The following is a 15,784-nucleotide window of genomic DNA, read 5'->3' as shown; positions in this document are numbered from 1 at the left end:
AAAGGAACTCATAAAAAGACCAGTAAAAATAAATAATAAGTTACATCTACTTAACACAACTGTTATTACCGCTCTAAAATATGAATTAGGAATCCAAACAAATTATGTATGGCACTGAACATAAAAATCCAATGCAATGATCTCTTTTTCTAACAGAAAATTACACCCTCGCTGGCTTAAATGCTGCAGAATCTCACTAGCAATGGCAGCACCAAAATGACAACTCGCTGGTTATAGCAGTGATGCCCTGAAGGGCAAGGGGATCTGTATTAGTGATTCTGTGGTGAGTTCTTTCCTGTGATAAAATGGTTAGTTTGACATGGGGGAAAAAAATCATCTTGACAACATTTTCATCCTATTCCTGAGATGTTTTGTACAACTAATATGACAGACAAAACACTAACTGAAATTTTCAGTGTACCTGGATCATTTCCAAACCTGCCCTCAGGGCATTTGACAAGAGGCATTTCTATGCCTACAACTGAACTTTCAAAGCAAACTGTCCCTTCTTCATATAAAGCTGCTCTGACATTCACACATGATTATCACATATGTGGGAGGGAGGGCCTTAAAGTTACTGTAGGTTCACATTTTTAAATGCATTCCTATGACCCTTGGGTCATATGTAAATCATCTTATTTTAAATAAGCTCATTTAAAATCACTACTAAGTGAATTTTTTGTCAGTTCAGTACTTTTAGTCCAGTACATCACGAAACAGAGTGTGGATTATAATAAAATGGTCATATTTGATCAGAATAAATTGATTTGAATAGTTAATTTAATCACCATGACTACAGTTTTTATTTGATCTACAACTGTACTGTTTTGTTGATGAAAGTCATTCAACGAGCTAACAGAAAAAAAAAAGAAGACTAAAAAAGATTTAAGGAATGGGCTGAGGCTAAGGATGAGTACATTACAAGCTTGGAAACGTAACATCCCTCCTCTCACAAGCTTAGCTGTGAGCAGCGGGAGCCATTGGCTCCTGCTGCTGTGAGACAAATCCTGTAAGCAGGGAGCGTGGCTGAGCAATGCTTTGTGTGCCAGTGAACACACACAGCCCAACTCGGGATCGAGCCAGCACGTCAGTCACCATAGCAAGTGCTTGCTATGGGGGCAGACAAGAGGAGTCAAGCTTGCCAGGGGGACCCAGAAGAGGAGGTTTGGGGCTTCTCTGTGTAGTATCATTACACAGAGCATTAGAATATAACATGTTTATGGTTTTATTTAAAAAAAACAAATTGCCTTTAAAAACCCTTTAATGGAAACCTTGAAGTCCCCTTTGTGATTGTACTTTCTTTCAGCAGGAGGCAGTAACATTACTCTCATCTAAGATGACTACATACAGTAGGGAATGGACACATCCCTTTTGAAAAGCTTGTCCAAGAGCCATCCTGCTACTCTAAACACTTGTATTGTCAATCAGCGAAATAGGGGCTGAGCGTTACCATGGTTTGCATTGTGTCAGGAAACGTTGCCAGAGTAGACCAAGAATGATTGCTGGGGAACAGGGGCACAAACTAAGCACAATTGCTTATTGCATATACGCTATTTATAAACATTGTAACAAAATGATTTTAGCTTGCAAAGGTTTACCAACACTGAAGGACTGAAGCTCCATGGTGAAGGCAGGTAATTCTGTCCATATATGATGTACTATCTGCAAGTCAACTGACAAATGAAAGCACTGCTTTCTATAGGTTGGTACTGTATGGTTTAACAACGAACTGAAAATGTACATATGGAGACAAAAATCATTTTCAGACACAAATAACCAACATGCTAAAAGAGTTCTGTTGAATCATGTGACCAGTTCAGAAGAGTCTTTGGAAGAAAAATTATTCACGACAACACTATAAGTCTAGGTGCACATCTATGAGGCTGCGTTTTTCAGTGGATTTTGCGTTTTGAAACCAGCATTTATGCGTTTTTGCAGTTTTGCATGCAGTTTTCGTGTATTTTGTGTTTTACGATTTTTTTTCTCTTTAAAACGCACTGTAAAACAGTGTATATAGCTAGTTGCTAAGGAGGGGGGCCGGGAAGCCTTCCGCCGCGTCCTTAGCAACCGATGAGTCATGAGCGGTCAGCGAGCGCCCTCTCCTCCTGAACCATCCTGGGGCCGCATGCCCTCAACATGGGGGGGTGCTTTGGGGCAGGGCGGCTCTGCGCCACCCCAAAGCACCTTGCCCTTATGATGTTGAGGACAAGTGCTCTTCTCGACAAACCTAGCCGGTGGTTGTTAGGGTCTGCGGGCAGGGGGCTTATCGGAATCTGGAAGCCCCCAGATCCCGCCCCCCCATGTGAATGGGTATCAGGTACATTGTACCCCTACCCACTCACCAAAAAAGCAATGAAATGTAATAAAAACACAAGAGCCAGTTTTTGACAATTCCTTTATTAATAGCTTAGTCTTCTCTAGCCATCTTTTCCCGCTGTCTTCTCCTTCCCGCCATCTTTTCCTCGAGCTGTCTCTTCCTGCTGTCTTCTTCCTGCCATCTTCTACTCGAGCTGTCTCTTCTCACTGTTGTCTTCTTCCTCACCACCGGTTACCCGCTAAAAAAAATCTGCTCTTGTTCTGTTGATGTCTTCATCTATTTTGTTGTCGCCCGCTCTCTGCCGACTCTTATATAGCAATGGGGAGTGGTCATCCGATGACATCACCCGGAGAGCCCGTCCCTTGTGACAGTGGGCAGTCTCTCCGGGTGATAAAATAGGACAGCCACGCCCCTTTTGCTATATAAGAGTCGGCAGAGAGTGAGCGACAACAAACAGATGAAGACATCAACAGAACAAGAGTCCAAACACACACAACAAACTAAGTTTAGCGCTGTCCCCACTATACCTATTCCAACAGTAAACAGTCTGTATGTATATTCCTCGCTTAAGGTGTTGCAGCTCTCCCAAAAGTCCACTGGGTGGTAGACATGATTCTGAAAATATATAAACACAAGAGAGGGCGCACGCCAGCCCTAGTGTGTTATCGTTTAATAGATGAAGATATTACCTATCTTCATCTATTAAACGATAACACACTAGGGCTGGCGTGAGCTCTCTCTTGTCTTTATATATTTTCAACAGAACAAGAGCGTTTTTTTTTTTTTTTTAATTTTAGTGGGTTACAGGCTGCGAGGAAGAAGGCAGCGGGAAGAGACAGGGCGGCGGCAAGAGACAGCTCGAGGAGGAGACGGCGGGAAGGAGAAGACAGCGGGAAAAGACAGCTAGAGAAGACAGAGCTATTAATAAAGGAATTGCCAAAAGCCGGCTCGTGTTTTTATTACATTTCACTGCTTTTTTGGTGAATGGGTAGGGGTACGATGGGGGGGCTGGAATCTGGGGGCTCCCTTCTTAAAGGGGGGCTTCCAGATTCCAATAAGCCCCCCGCTCGCAGACCCCGACAACCACCGGCTAGAGTTGTCGGGAAGAGGCCCTTGTCCTCATCAACATGGGGGCAAGGTGCTTTGGGGTGGCGGGGTGCAGAGCCCCCACCACCCCAAAGCACCCACCCCCCCATGTTGATGGCATGTGGCCTGGTATGGTTTGAGAGGCGCCTGCTCATCCCCTCCCTTTCCTGACCTACTGGCATGCTTGGATAAGGGTCTGGTATGAAGTTTGGGGGGACACCACACAATTTTTACAATTTTTGCTGGCAAATATTTTTTTCTTTTTTTACATTCAGTTTTCAGCGGGGAACCCTGCTGACAGCTGACGACTCCACAGTTGTTAAGGACCCAACGGTTGGCTTCCCAGCCCCCCTGCTTAGCAACCAGCTATATACAGTAAAATAAGAACCACAAAACGCAGAACACATCAAAAATCGCATCACAAACTCAACACTTGCATTTCTGGTGCGGTTCCATTGAAATCTATTAGCCGCAAATTGCGGGAAAAAAGTCCACCGACCCTATCCAAAACCGCATCGGCCGCAAAACGCATAGATGTGAACTAGTACCATAGGAAACCATGTTAAATGGACTGTAGTGCGTTTCTGCAAACTGCAAAATGCACTAAAAACGCATAGGTGGGAAAACGGGTAACTTTTTGTGCAAGCTTGCTATGGGTTAAAACATTACACTGTGCCAAGGTAGAATAAAGATCTGCCAGTGTATAGCCAGCTTTACACTTGAAAAAGCAAACCTCAGTATTCTCATAACAAAGGGCAATTGGTTAACAAGGCTATAAACCTATAACCATACATCAGATATTTCCCAACTTCATGTCACTTTTTTTTTTATTTCATCCATTTTTTTGTTTGATCAAATGTGCTGTATCCCAGATGTTCCCCCTTAAGAGCAAAATATAATAAAACAATAACAAAAAAATGCATCTTTCCTCCAGCAGCAGTGACAGCAGATGGAGCAACATAGAACAAAGATCTTGTATCAAGGCCAATTTATATACAATAGGATACTTCTGCTTCTCCGCTAGAGTTAAAATGTGTTTTAAAGGAATATCACAGTAATCATGTTGTTGTGTCACAAATCAATTAATTCTTTTTATTAAAAAGATTTCTATTACTTTTTAATTGATATAGGTATCAGCAAAAAAACACATCAGTAAGTAAAATCATTGCTGAAATAAAACAAAATTGTTGCAGTATTTGGTGAAATTCCAAAAGAAAAGAAATACATAAAAATACCAGTCAATACTAGGACATTTCTTTTACATGTAGTGTACACCGCCTTCAATCACGTCTAAGCAACAGAAGAATAATGTCTATGACCTATTTATAAAGTTCTGAAAATGCACGTCTTTTTGCTTCACCAATAATGCACAGCATAAGCCCAGTTATTTTTACCCCTGTTTTAAAGCACCACAGCTTAAAAAGGGCATTAAAATTTAATAACAATAGTAATTTTACATTACATTAAATATTTCAGCAGTGGAATCGTATTTCCAATGGACATGCACTAAGTCAGTTTTGTTACAGGAGCAGTGGTACGAATTAATCTTTACTTTTATGTCTATTTTCGACTATAAAATGTAAAGATTGCAGGATTCTACCTTCATCATTGGATGAAAAAATCCTTGTCCCATACCATTTTTTTCCTATTTAAAGTGCCATCACACTATTTTAAAAAGTGAAATGGGGTAGGGTCCTCCTAGAGATGGTTGGCCAAGAAAGGTGGGGGGCTTTGAGCATCCAGTCCCCCTTCTGAACTATATCCGGTCCCATGTACCTAGCATTGGGGGGGTACTTTGCAAGGGGGTGGCAAAACCTTCCCTCCTCTTTCAAGACACCTTGACCCCATGTTGATGGGGAGACAAGGGCCTCATCCCCACATCTTGTCCCTCAAAAGGGATGTGGGGGTCTGCGAGGGAACTTATTGGAACCTGAAAGTAACCCCCCCTCCTTGAATAATTACAGGGTACAAGTCTCTAGTATTTGCTAAAAAAAAAATCTTCCAACTTGCGTAGGGCGATTGTAGCCATATTAGTGCACTTGCGAAAGAAACAATTGAGTACTTTCCACAATACTTTTTTTTATTATTTGCACTAACATATGATTTTTCAGGACAAGCTTTCAGGGTATGTCCCCTTCTTCAAAGTCCAAGGTCACACCACATGCAGTCCATTGTGTCTTTTTCTGCATCAAAAAAAGCATGGAAAGTAACTTATGTGTTTTCCAAAGGCATAGTTCACACCCGTGCAGTCAGTTCCAGGGCTTTCCAGTTCCAGAAAAAAAAAAGTAGAACATGTTGCATTTTTCCTGCACTGGACTGTACTGGATTGCGGTAAAACGCATCTGTGACGAACCCTTGTCCTCAACCGGACTATGTCCACCGTAAACGCTTCCTTTGTCCAGAACCAGCACTATCCAAGACCCTTTAGCTCACCCAGTCACCAGCCGTAACACAGTGTAGGGTAAACAACAACATCAAAACTCCTTTATTTCAGCACGTTACCACAGATATACAACTCCGAGACACTTCCCACCACCCTTGAATTCAGGGCGGGGAAAACAGTCCAATCACAATAAACACACAGGTCAGGTGTATTCAAATTTCTCATCAGTAAACAGTCTCATCAGCAGGGAGAGCTGTTGGAGGAATTCGCCCCCACCAATCTCACAGCTAATCTACATACACATCCCATAATATCCAAGGGAGACAGACACAATAGAACATTGGAATACAACCCCACCCCAAACGATCAGCAAAGAGTCCACAACAGCATGAGACAGCACACAATATATACATATATACAACATTCCAGTGTGGCTGTACAGTGTGTCTAAATAGCACAGATCATAGTGGGGTTCTCAGTCACCCTGCACCCCTAATGGACGCAGGGTGATTTACATATAAGAGGGGCCAGGGGAGCTGGACACGGAGTCTCCAGAGCTCTCCAAGGTAAGCTGAGTTCCACAAACCATCCACCCAAAGTGACTCCTGTCACAATGCGGTAAAGCGCATCAAAAAAGCACTGGAATGCACCAGAACACATTAAAAACACACTGGACCCCAATACAGTGCATCCATAAAAAGCATCAAATGCGCACCGGAACGCATTAAAAATGCTTTAAAAATGTCCTTGCCGGAAAGGCATCCGGAACTGATCTGGAGTACATTTTTGAGGTGTGAAAAAAAGACAATCAGTGAGGGAAGGTAAATAAGGAAAAAAGAAGTAAAAAAACAAAAACACACACAACATTCTGCTGAAATTATTATGAATTATTACTGCTTGAACCTTGAAGAAGGGGACATACCCAAAAAGCTTGTCCTGAAAAATTGTATGTTAGTATAAATAAAAAAAGTATGACGGGCAATACCTAACCGTTTCTAAAAAAAAATAAAAAGTCACTCTTAAAAGAGTATGTTGTACTGCTGCGCAACTTCACGTATGTAGGTTCAAGACATTCCAACAAGTACTGTATGTTATTTAAAGTATTTGTATATTTTAATGTTGCCCCTTAGGCTGCATTAAAAGGCTCAACTGAACATGATTTTTTAAAAACTTTTTCTGCATTGGTACATCTCTCCAATGGTAGTGCCGTGTTATTCATGCCCATTTAAAATAAAAATAAAAAAATCCAGAAAAAAAAACCCACAAGAATTGGCTCCCATAGACTATTTAATAGGGTTTAGCAAAATATTGGCTGGGTTCGCCAAACCTCAGCCCTGTCCAGTTTGCTCCTCATCACTCATGAGGCCGGCATCAGCATATCAGAAGTGTATATAGAACCATGTTAATGAACTAAAGCCCCAGGAGACATTGGCTGTTTAAAAAAAATAAATAAAAAGGTTGACATTCGGCCTGTGTGTATGTTGGTCTGTTCAAACAGAAGTCGGCCATTTGCCTGGCTTGTCGGACGAGCATGCTGGAAAAACAGCAGCCGACTGACTCCCGATCAGCACTCTCAGCCAATGGCAGACAGCACTGATCAGAGTGTTCTGGCAGGGGAGGCCGTCCCCCTGTCAGAACACAACTGCTCAGTGGGGGAGATCGCTAAAATAACTTTGCATAGTTAGTATAGCGTCTCCGACCGGAGCTGCTGGGTTGAACGAAAAAAAAACAATTCCTGTGTACCAGGCTTAAAGACGTGCTGCAGCTGGATGTTAGAGGCCGCTTTGCTTGCCACCATATATATGCGTTACATGGTTCATAAGAGGTTTAATAGCTTACTACAATCAACATCTGTATATCTAATTGGAAAATGTTCTAATCAACATTCTACCTTCATAGTAAGGTAAGGTTGAATAAAGACAATAGTCCATCCAGTTCAGCCTGTGTAGCTGTATGTGTGTCAATGTTGATAATAATTTCCCATATCCTTGTATGTTGTGTTCACTAAGATGCATGTCCAAGAGTCTTTTAAAAGGGGTTCATTGCGTCCCTGTTCTCCAGGGACGAATTTGCCTGAATTCGGCCCTGAAACGGAGCCAAAGACGCACAGGGCTCCTGTGGTAGCCGCTATGCAGCCGCTCCGGAGATAAATGAACCGGCTCCATAGAGAGCCGGGCACATTTTCCTGTAATGCAAATTGGATGCGGGTTTCACCTCACAATGATGTGAACCCAGCCTTAGTGCCTGTAGTCGCTCCTCATAATTGAAGTCCTCCAGTTCTCTTATTAATTTTGTTGTCCTTCTCTGGACTCTCTCCAGCACATCCTTCCTGAGGTTCAAGGAAGGAAAGGGTGACCCCTGGAAGTCGCACATCTATGGTGTCCTGCTATGATGAATGGAGTGGCAACCTCAGTCTGGATTACAACAAGGCCACGCCCCCAACATGTTTCACTCCGCCCACTGGAGCTTAGTCATGGCCTGAGCAGCTATGTCCGTGCAGCCACTGCGTCTCAATTGACAGCAATGAGACTGGCTGCACGGGAATGCATGCAACACCTGGACATCCCTGTGTGGGTGAATCCCGCCTTCCATGGGCATACGGCTATGTATGCCACGTCGGAATGAGGCCTTAGGAGTGTAACTGTGAACCTCAACAGTAATATAATATAGATTTATTACTCTTATGATATTGATGTTTTCTATGTCTTTTTTGGGAAAAATAAAATGTTAAATCACAAACATCACTAACACAGTATTACATTTGCTAAATTCATATGGAAATCTAGGTCAAAATATGCAACACATTTGAATTTTATAAATGATTCATTTTAGATTATCACTGTTTTCAGTTGTTATTCTGTAAGGAGATTTTGAATTGCTGGCTACACATTTTGAGACATGATCTATAATTTTCACTGTATAGTGCATATGGGTTGTTAATAAAAAACAGATTGAGCAAAATTAGTATGTCAGTGTGTCAAGTCCCCATTGAGACCAAAAGCACTTGCTTGGCTTACAAAAACAATGACACACATATTCTGCCCCTTCTATGTTACTTATATTCAAATAGATTTGCAGGAACTATTAGCAACTACATCAGGGTCTAGCTCACCTAGCAAAAGAGATATTGTTTATTTTAAATGTTTAACCAAACTTTTTTTTAGCTTTGTATAAAGAATCATTAAAACCTCTGCCAGTTTTTTTTGTCTTGGTTTCATTTCTCTTCACTTCCTGTCCCAGAGATAAAGCAAGAAGTTAGAAGTAAGGGAAACATTTCTACAAAGTGAGAGGAACTTTTTTCTTAGTGCCAGTTCACATGTACATGGCTCTGCGTCCTGCAGGTGTGAGGGCATTCCAGCCCATTTATTTGAATGGTTCTGCTGTACCTGGATTTTCTGCAGGGAAAAGGTCCCTGCACCTTTTCTTAAGCGTTGCTGCATGGAAATCAAATTCTGCTTTTGCGACATGCGATATCCATGTGCGGGAAACTGAACCACGCTTTTCAAAGCATATTGGCTTCATAAAGGGTGATCAAGGGAAGTTTGTTACAAAGGAGAAGTCAACTGTACCAAATGCATTCTTCTCCTCAGTTTTTACAAAGGAAAAGAAGGAGTATAATAATCGTGACTGTATTGTTAATAACACAACACAGAATGTACACTTGTGGCTAACAGAAAACAGTGTCCAAAAAGGCTTGAAAAACCTAATGTAAATAAATCACCAGGACTAGATGGTTTACACCCAAGAGTCCTCAGACCTTTATATCAAATTTTTAAGGACAGCTTAGTGACTGGAATGGTACCAGCTGATTGTCGAAAAGCCAACATGGTACAAAAAAAAGCCCAATATACGGTATATACCTGGAAACTACAGGCAAGCCAGTCTAACATCATAGTAGGAAAACTATAGGAGGGGATGAAAAAGGATTATATCCAATAATTTGCTTATGAAAACAGTATTATTAATAGTAATCAGTATGGATTTATGAAAGACTATTCTTGTCAGACCAAACATTCTATGAGGAAGTGAGCTGTCACCTAGATAAAAAGGGCCTGTTGACGTAGTGTATATGGATTTTGCCAAAACATTTGATACAGTTCCCCATAAATGCTTAATTTACAAACTGAGGTCTGTTGGTAAGGATGATCATGTATGTATCTGGATAGAAAACTGGTTATAGGGGCACAACATCTAAAGGCTGGTGATAAACAGTGTGTATTCAGAATGGTCTGCAGTTGTGAGCAGGGTACCCCAAGGCTCTGTCCTAGGACCAATTCTGTTTAATTTATTCATAAATGATATAGAGTTTAGTATAAAATAGTAGCAAATTTCAGTGTTTGCTGATGATACAAAGCCAAGCAAGCCATACATTTCACAGGAGGATATAGACTGTTTACAAGAAGAACTTAATAACATAAAGGGATGGGCAACTGCATGGCAAATGATGTTCAATGTTGAAAAATGTACAGTAATGCACTTGGGGGCTAAAAATATGAATTTACGTTACTCACTGGGGGGGTGGGGGCCTTTGGGATCAAACCAGAATGGAAAAAGGTCTGGGGGTCTAGTACACCACAGGCTCAGCAATAATATACAATGCCAAGCTGCAGCAAGCAAAGTTAGTAGACTACTAGCATGAATTAAAAAGGGTATTTACTCAAAAGAGAAGACTATAATTCTCCCACTTTACAAAACCCTGGTATTGTCACATCTTGAGTATGCCATCCAGCTCTAGTCACCAGTCCTCAGATAAGTAGTGCTGGAACTGGAGAGAGCCCAGTGAAGGACAAAAAAACAAATAAGGGAGGTGGATGACCTTACTTACGAGGAATGATGACAAGCATTAAACATATTCTTCCTGGGGAAGAGACGCTTAAGAGGGGATATGTTAGGGAGATACAACTATCCTAATGGTGATTCTAGCATAGGGAGGAAACTATTAATTTTCAGGTCGCTTAAGAGGACACGTGGCCACTTAGTGAAGTTGGGCGAGAAGCAGTTTAATCTTGGGAACTGCATTCTTTACTGTCAAAGCAGTAAGGATTTGGAACTCCCTTCCACAAGTTGGTGGTGTCCACAGGGAGTGTTGATAATTTAAAATACTCTTAGATGAGCATCTAAGCAAACGCAATATACAGGGATATGGGAAATGGTGTTGACAAAAACACACAAGCACCCACTCAGATTGTACTGGATGGACTAGTGTCGTTATTCAACCTTACCAACTATATAATTATGTAAATGCTATCCATTTAGGGTGTACATCCACATTAAATACATCCAGGTTACAAAAAATATTGATGATGGCAGTAAATACGTCTGTATTATCATGCTCTAGAAAAAACAGTGCAACCAAAAAATAATAAAACAATTTTTTATCAGCCTTTGCAATTAACAGATACAAAGTTCTTTTTTGTATCCATGTCCTGAGTTTAAGGCCATACTACACCTGGTAATAACTACAATTACATGAGACCCCAGCAGGGGTTCCCAACGATTAGCTCCAAGAGGCAGACCTATTGAAAGCAATGGGAGGCTACTGCCAACCCAGCTAATTGTGGTCGCTCGCACATAATCACTTACGAAGTGATGATCACCTGTCAGTAATCGACCCTGGACACAGACAACCTACACCTAGGGTTGATCACTCGCAGATGATTGCTCCAAGGGCTATTACATGTGAGCAGCTGTGGGGACTCAGCAGCCTCAAATTGTTTTCAAAGGGGTTGGCTCCTGCAGCATATCCAGGGGAAACCCTGCTGGAGTTCCTGCATGTAGAGTTGGCCCTTTTATCAGGTGTGAATGTGGCTTAAATAAGGTTTAACAGCTTCTTGAATTGGGTCACGTGATCACTCATGAACGCTTATTATGCTTATGATTTATATCTAGCAGTAATAGGCTGATAGAATCAAAATAATTCCAATAATCCTCTTTTTCCTTGTTTTGGACAAAAGGGAGAAAGGTTAGAAAACCTGTCAGGCTTTTAAAACGCGTTGAAGCGATACTAAAGTCTGTTATTTAAAAAAAAAAAAAAAAAAAAAAGAAAAGAAATTTGTTATACTTAGCTGCTCTGTGCAGTTGGTTTTGCACAAAGCAGCCCAATCCTCCTCTTCTTAGGTCCCTCTTCGGCGCTCCTGGCCCCTCCCATCTGCCAAGTGCCCCCCACAGCAAGCAGCTTGCGATGGAGGCACCTGAGCCGCAGCTCTGTGTGTCCATTCAGACACGAAGCCACAGTTCGCCCCCGCTCCTTCTCTCCTCATTGGCTCACAGACTTTGATTAGCAGCAACGGGAGCCAATGGCGCTCACTGTATGTCTCAGGCAATGAAGAGGGAGAGTCCCAGTCAGCCGAGTCTCTCGTGCAACATTGCTGGGCTCAGCTAGATCATTATTGCTGATAACGGTACGTTTTAAAGCCTTTGTTATTATCCAGCAAGTGGACCCGAAGGAATCATGCACATAGCTTACTACACTAGGCACCTGATAGAGGGAGCAGCCTATAGCCCCAACAGGGACTGCCAGAAATAGAGGGAAACAATGTTTTTGTGCACTCAGAGCATGTTTTATTTTTTTAATTTAGATTTTAATGTCACTTTAAGATCATATAAAAACAAGGGGCATCTATATTTTTAACAGGACAAACATTTACCCTGAAGAGTACAAATGACAAGACATCTTTAAAATTATTGTCTAAACTTGGGGTTGTAATTGAAACTGTGGTGCCTAAGTGTTTCATTTTCAGTTTCCAAGGTAACATTACATCAGATTGTAGACAGCTGGCTCTTTAGTTTTTAACCAAAACAAAGCAACAAATCCAATACACAAAATTATACATTTAAAAAGAGAGAGGGACATTTGGCTGCCAGTAGACTGCACTAAAATCTATGGGAAGGTTGGCATGCTTCCTAGGGTGGAACCTCTCTGCTTCTCTTGGAACAAGTGTATCCTTCGCACATCTGCAATGCTCTCATAACCAGAAACACAGCCAGGTTTCGCTCTGCCTCCTTTTTTTGTTGGTGGGAAGAACAGGAAAAAGGGGAGAAATGTTTTCAGTGTCAGTATATGCAAATAAAACCTAAATCTGTGGGTATTAGCTTTAGCTTATATAAAAACAAAGGCAAGCCCTCTGGTTACATCTACACCGCTGTTCAGGAAAGTGGTGAGAAAGGTTCTCTAACTTTCCACGCTATGCAATATTCCCATTTGCCATTTAATGCAACAGTGAACCAGCTACAGTGCCTTGAAAGTATTCATACCCCTTGAAATTTTCCACAATTTGTCATGTTGCAATCAAAAACATAAATGTATTTTATTGGGATTTTATGTGATAGACCAACACAAAGAACCTCCGCCCCAGTCTCAAGTCTTTTGCAGACTCTAATGCCCCGTACACACGATCGGACATTCCGACAACAAAATCCTAGGATTTTTTCCAACAGATGTTGGCTCAAACTTGTTTTGCATACACACGGTCACACAAAGTTATCGGAAAATCCGATCGTTCTGAACGCGTGACTTAAAACACGTACGCCGGGACTATAAACGGGGCAGTAGCCAATAGCTTTCCTCTCTTAATTTATTCTGAGCATGCGTCGCACTTTGTGCATCGGATTTGTGTACAGACGATCGGAATTTCTGACAACGGATTTTGTTGTCGGAAAATTTTATAGCAAGCTCTCAAACATTGTTTGTCTGAAATTCCTATGGAAAATGTGTGATGGAGCCTACACACGGTCGGAATTTCCATAAACAAGGTCCAAGGTTCTAAGATTTTAGGATTGCCCTTTATTTGGCTTCATCCATCTTCCCATCAACTCTGACCAGCTTCCCTGTTCTTATTGAAGAAAAGCATCCCCATAACATGATGCTGTCACCACTAGGGATGAGCCGAACACCCCCCTGTTCGGTTCGCACCAGAACATGCGAACAGGAAAAAAGTTTGTTCGAACACGCGAACACCGTTAAAGTCTATGGGACACGAACATGAATAATCAAAAGTGCTAATTTTAAAGGCTTATATGCAAGTTATTGTCATAAAAAGTGTTTGGGGACCTGGGTCCTGCCCCAGGGGACATGGATCAATGCAAAAAAAAGTTTTTAAAACTGTTGTTTTTTCGGGAGCAGTGATTTTAATAATGCTTAAAGTCAAACAATAAAAGTGTAATATCCCTTTAAATTTCGTAGCTGGGTGGTGTCTATAGTATGCCTATAAAGGGGCGCATGTTTCCTGTGTTTAGAACAGTCTGACAGCAAAATGACATTTCGAAGGAAAAAAGCCATTTAAAACTACTCGCGGCTATTGCATTGCTGGTCCGACAATACACATAGAAGTTCATTGATAAAAACGGCATGGGAATTCCCCACAGGGGAACCCCGAACCAAAATAAAAAAAAAAAAGACGTGGGGGTCCCCCTAAATTCCATACCAGGCCCTTCAGGTCTGGTATGGATATTAAGGGGAACCCCGGCCAAAATTTAAAAAAAAAATTGACGTGGGGGTCCCCCTAAATTCCATACCAGACCCCTCAGGTCTGGTACGGATTTTAAGGGGAACCCCGCGCCAAAAAAAAAAAAAAAAAAAACGGCGTGGGGTCCCTCCAAAAATCCATACCAGACCCTTATCCGAGCACGCAACCTGGCAGGCCACAGGAAAAGAGGGGGGGCGCTCTCTCGTCCCCCCCTCCTGAACCGTACCAGGCCACATGCCCTCAACATTGGGAGGGTGCTTTGGGGTAGCCCCCCAAAACACCTTGTCCCCATGTTGATGAGGACAAGGGCCTCATCCCCACAACCCCACAAGGAATTGTCAAAACTGTCTCTTGTCATTTTTAACATTTTTGACAGTTTTTTTAGTGAAATGGTAGGGGTACCCTTACCATTTCACACAGGGGGGGGACGGGATCTGGGGGTCCCCTTGTTAAAGGGGGCTTCCAGATTCCGATAAGCCCCCCGCCCAAAGACCCCCACAACCACCGGCCAGGGTTGTGGGGATGAGGCCCTTGTCCTCATCAACATGGGGACAAGGTGTTTTGGGGGGCTACCCCAAAGCACCCTCCCAATGTTGAGGGCATGTGGCCTGGTACGGTTCAGGAGGGGGGGGCGCTCTCTCGTCCCCCCCTCTTTTCCTGCGGCCTGCCAGGATGCGTGCTCGGATAAGGGTCTGGTATGGATTTTTGGGCGCGGGGTTCCCCTAAAATCCATACCAGACCTGAAGGGTATTTAGGGGGACCCCCACGTCATTTTTTTTTTTTTAATTTTGGTTCGGGGTTCCCCTGTGGGGAATTCCCATGCCGTTTTTATCAATGAACTTCTATGTGTATTGTTGGACCGGCAATGCAATAGCCGCGAGTAGTTTTAAATGGCTTTTTTCCTTCGAAATGTCATTTTGCTGTCAGACTGTTCTAAACACGGGAAACATGCGCCCCTTTACAGGCATACTATAGACACCACCCAGCTACGAAATTTAAAGGGATATTACACTTTTATTGTTTGACTTTAAGCATTATTAAAATCACTGCTCCTGAAAAAACGGCCGTTTTTAAAACTTTTTTTTGCATTGATCTGCGTCCCCTGGGGCAGGACCCAGGTCCCCAAACACTTTTTATGACAATAACTTGCATATAAGCCTTTAAAAATAGCACTTTTGATTTCTCCCATAGACTTTTAAAGGGTGTTCCGCGAATTTGCCACGAACACCCCAAATTGTTCGCTGTTCGGCGAACTTGCGAACAGCCAATGTTCGAGTCGAACTCGAAGCTCATCCCTAGTCACCACCTTTTAGTCCAAAAAATGTAATTTTGGTCTCATCTGACCGTAGCACCTTCTTCCACATGTTTGCTGTGTCCCCCACATGGCTTCTCATAAACTGCAAACGAGTCTTCTTATGGCTTTCTTTCAACAATGGTTTTCTTCTTGCCACTATTCCATAAAAGGCCAGATTTGTGGAGTGCATAACCAATAGTTGTCCTGTGGACAGATTCTCCAACCTGAGCTGTGGATCT

The 15,784-nt window shown here is 42.2% G+C and overlaps 1 protein-coding gene across 5 annotated transcripts in view; it reads right to left on the bottom strand.

Moving 5' to 3' along the window:
- SASH1 (SAM and SH3 domain containing 1) overlaps nt 1-15,784 on the bottom strand; it is a 1,387,091-nt gene that overhangs the window by 88,196 nt on the left and 1,283,111 nt on the right. The gene's annotated exons all lie outside the window — the stretch shown is intronic.

This window comes from Aquarana catesbeiana, linkage group LG04 (genome assembly GCF_042186555.1).
Source record: "Aquarana catesbeiana isolate 2022-GZ linkage group LG04, ASM4218655v1, whole genome shotgun sequence".
Taxonomy (NCBI): domain Eukaryota; kingdom Metazoa; phylum Chordata; class Amphibia; order Anura; family Ranidae; genus Aquarana; species Aquarana catesbeiana.
Note: the sequence above shows the minus strand (reverse complement) of the source record. Positions and strands in the feature narration are given on the sequence as shown.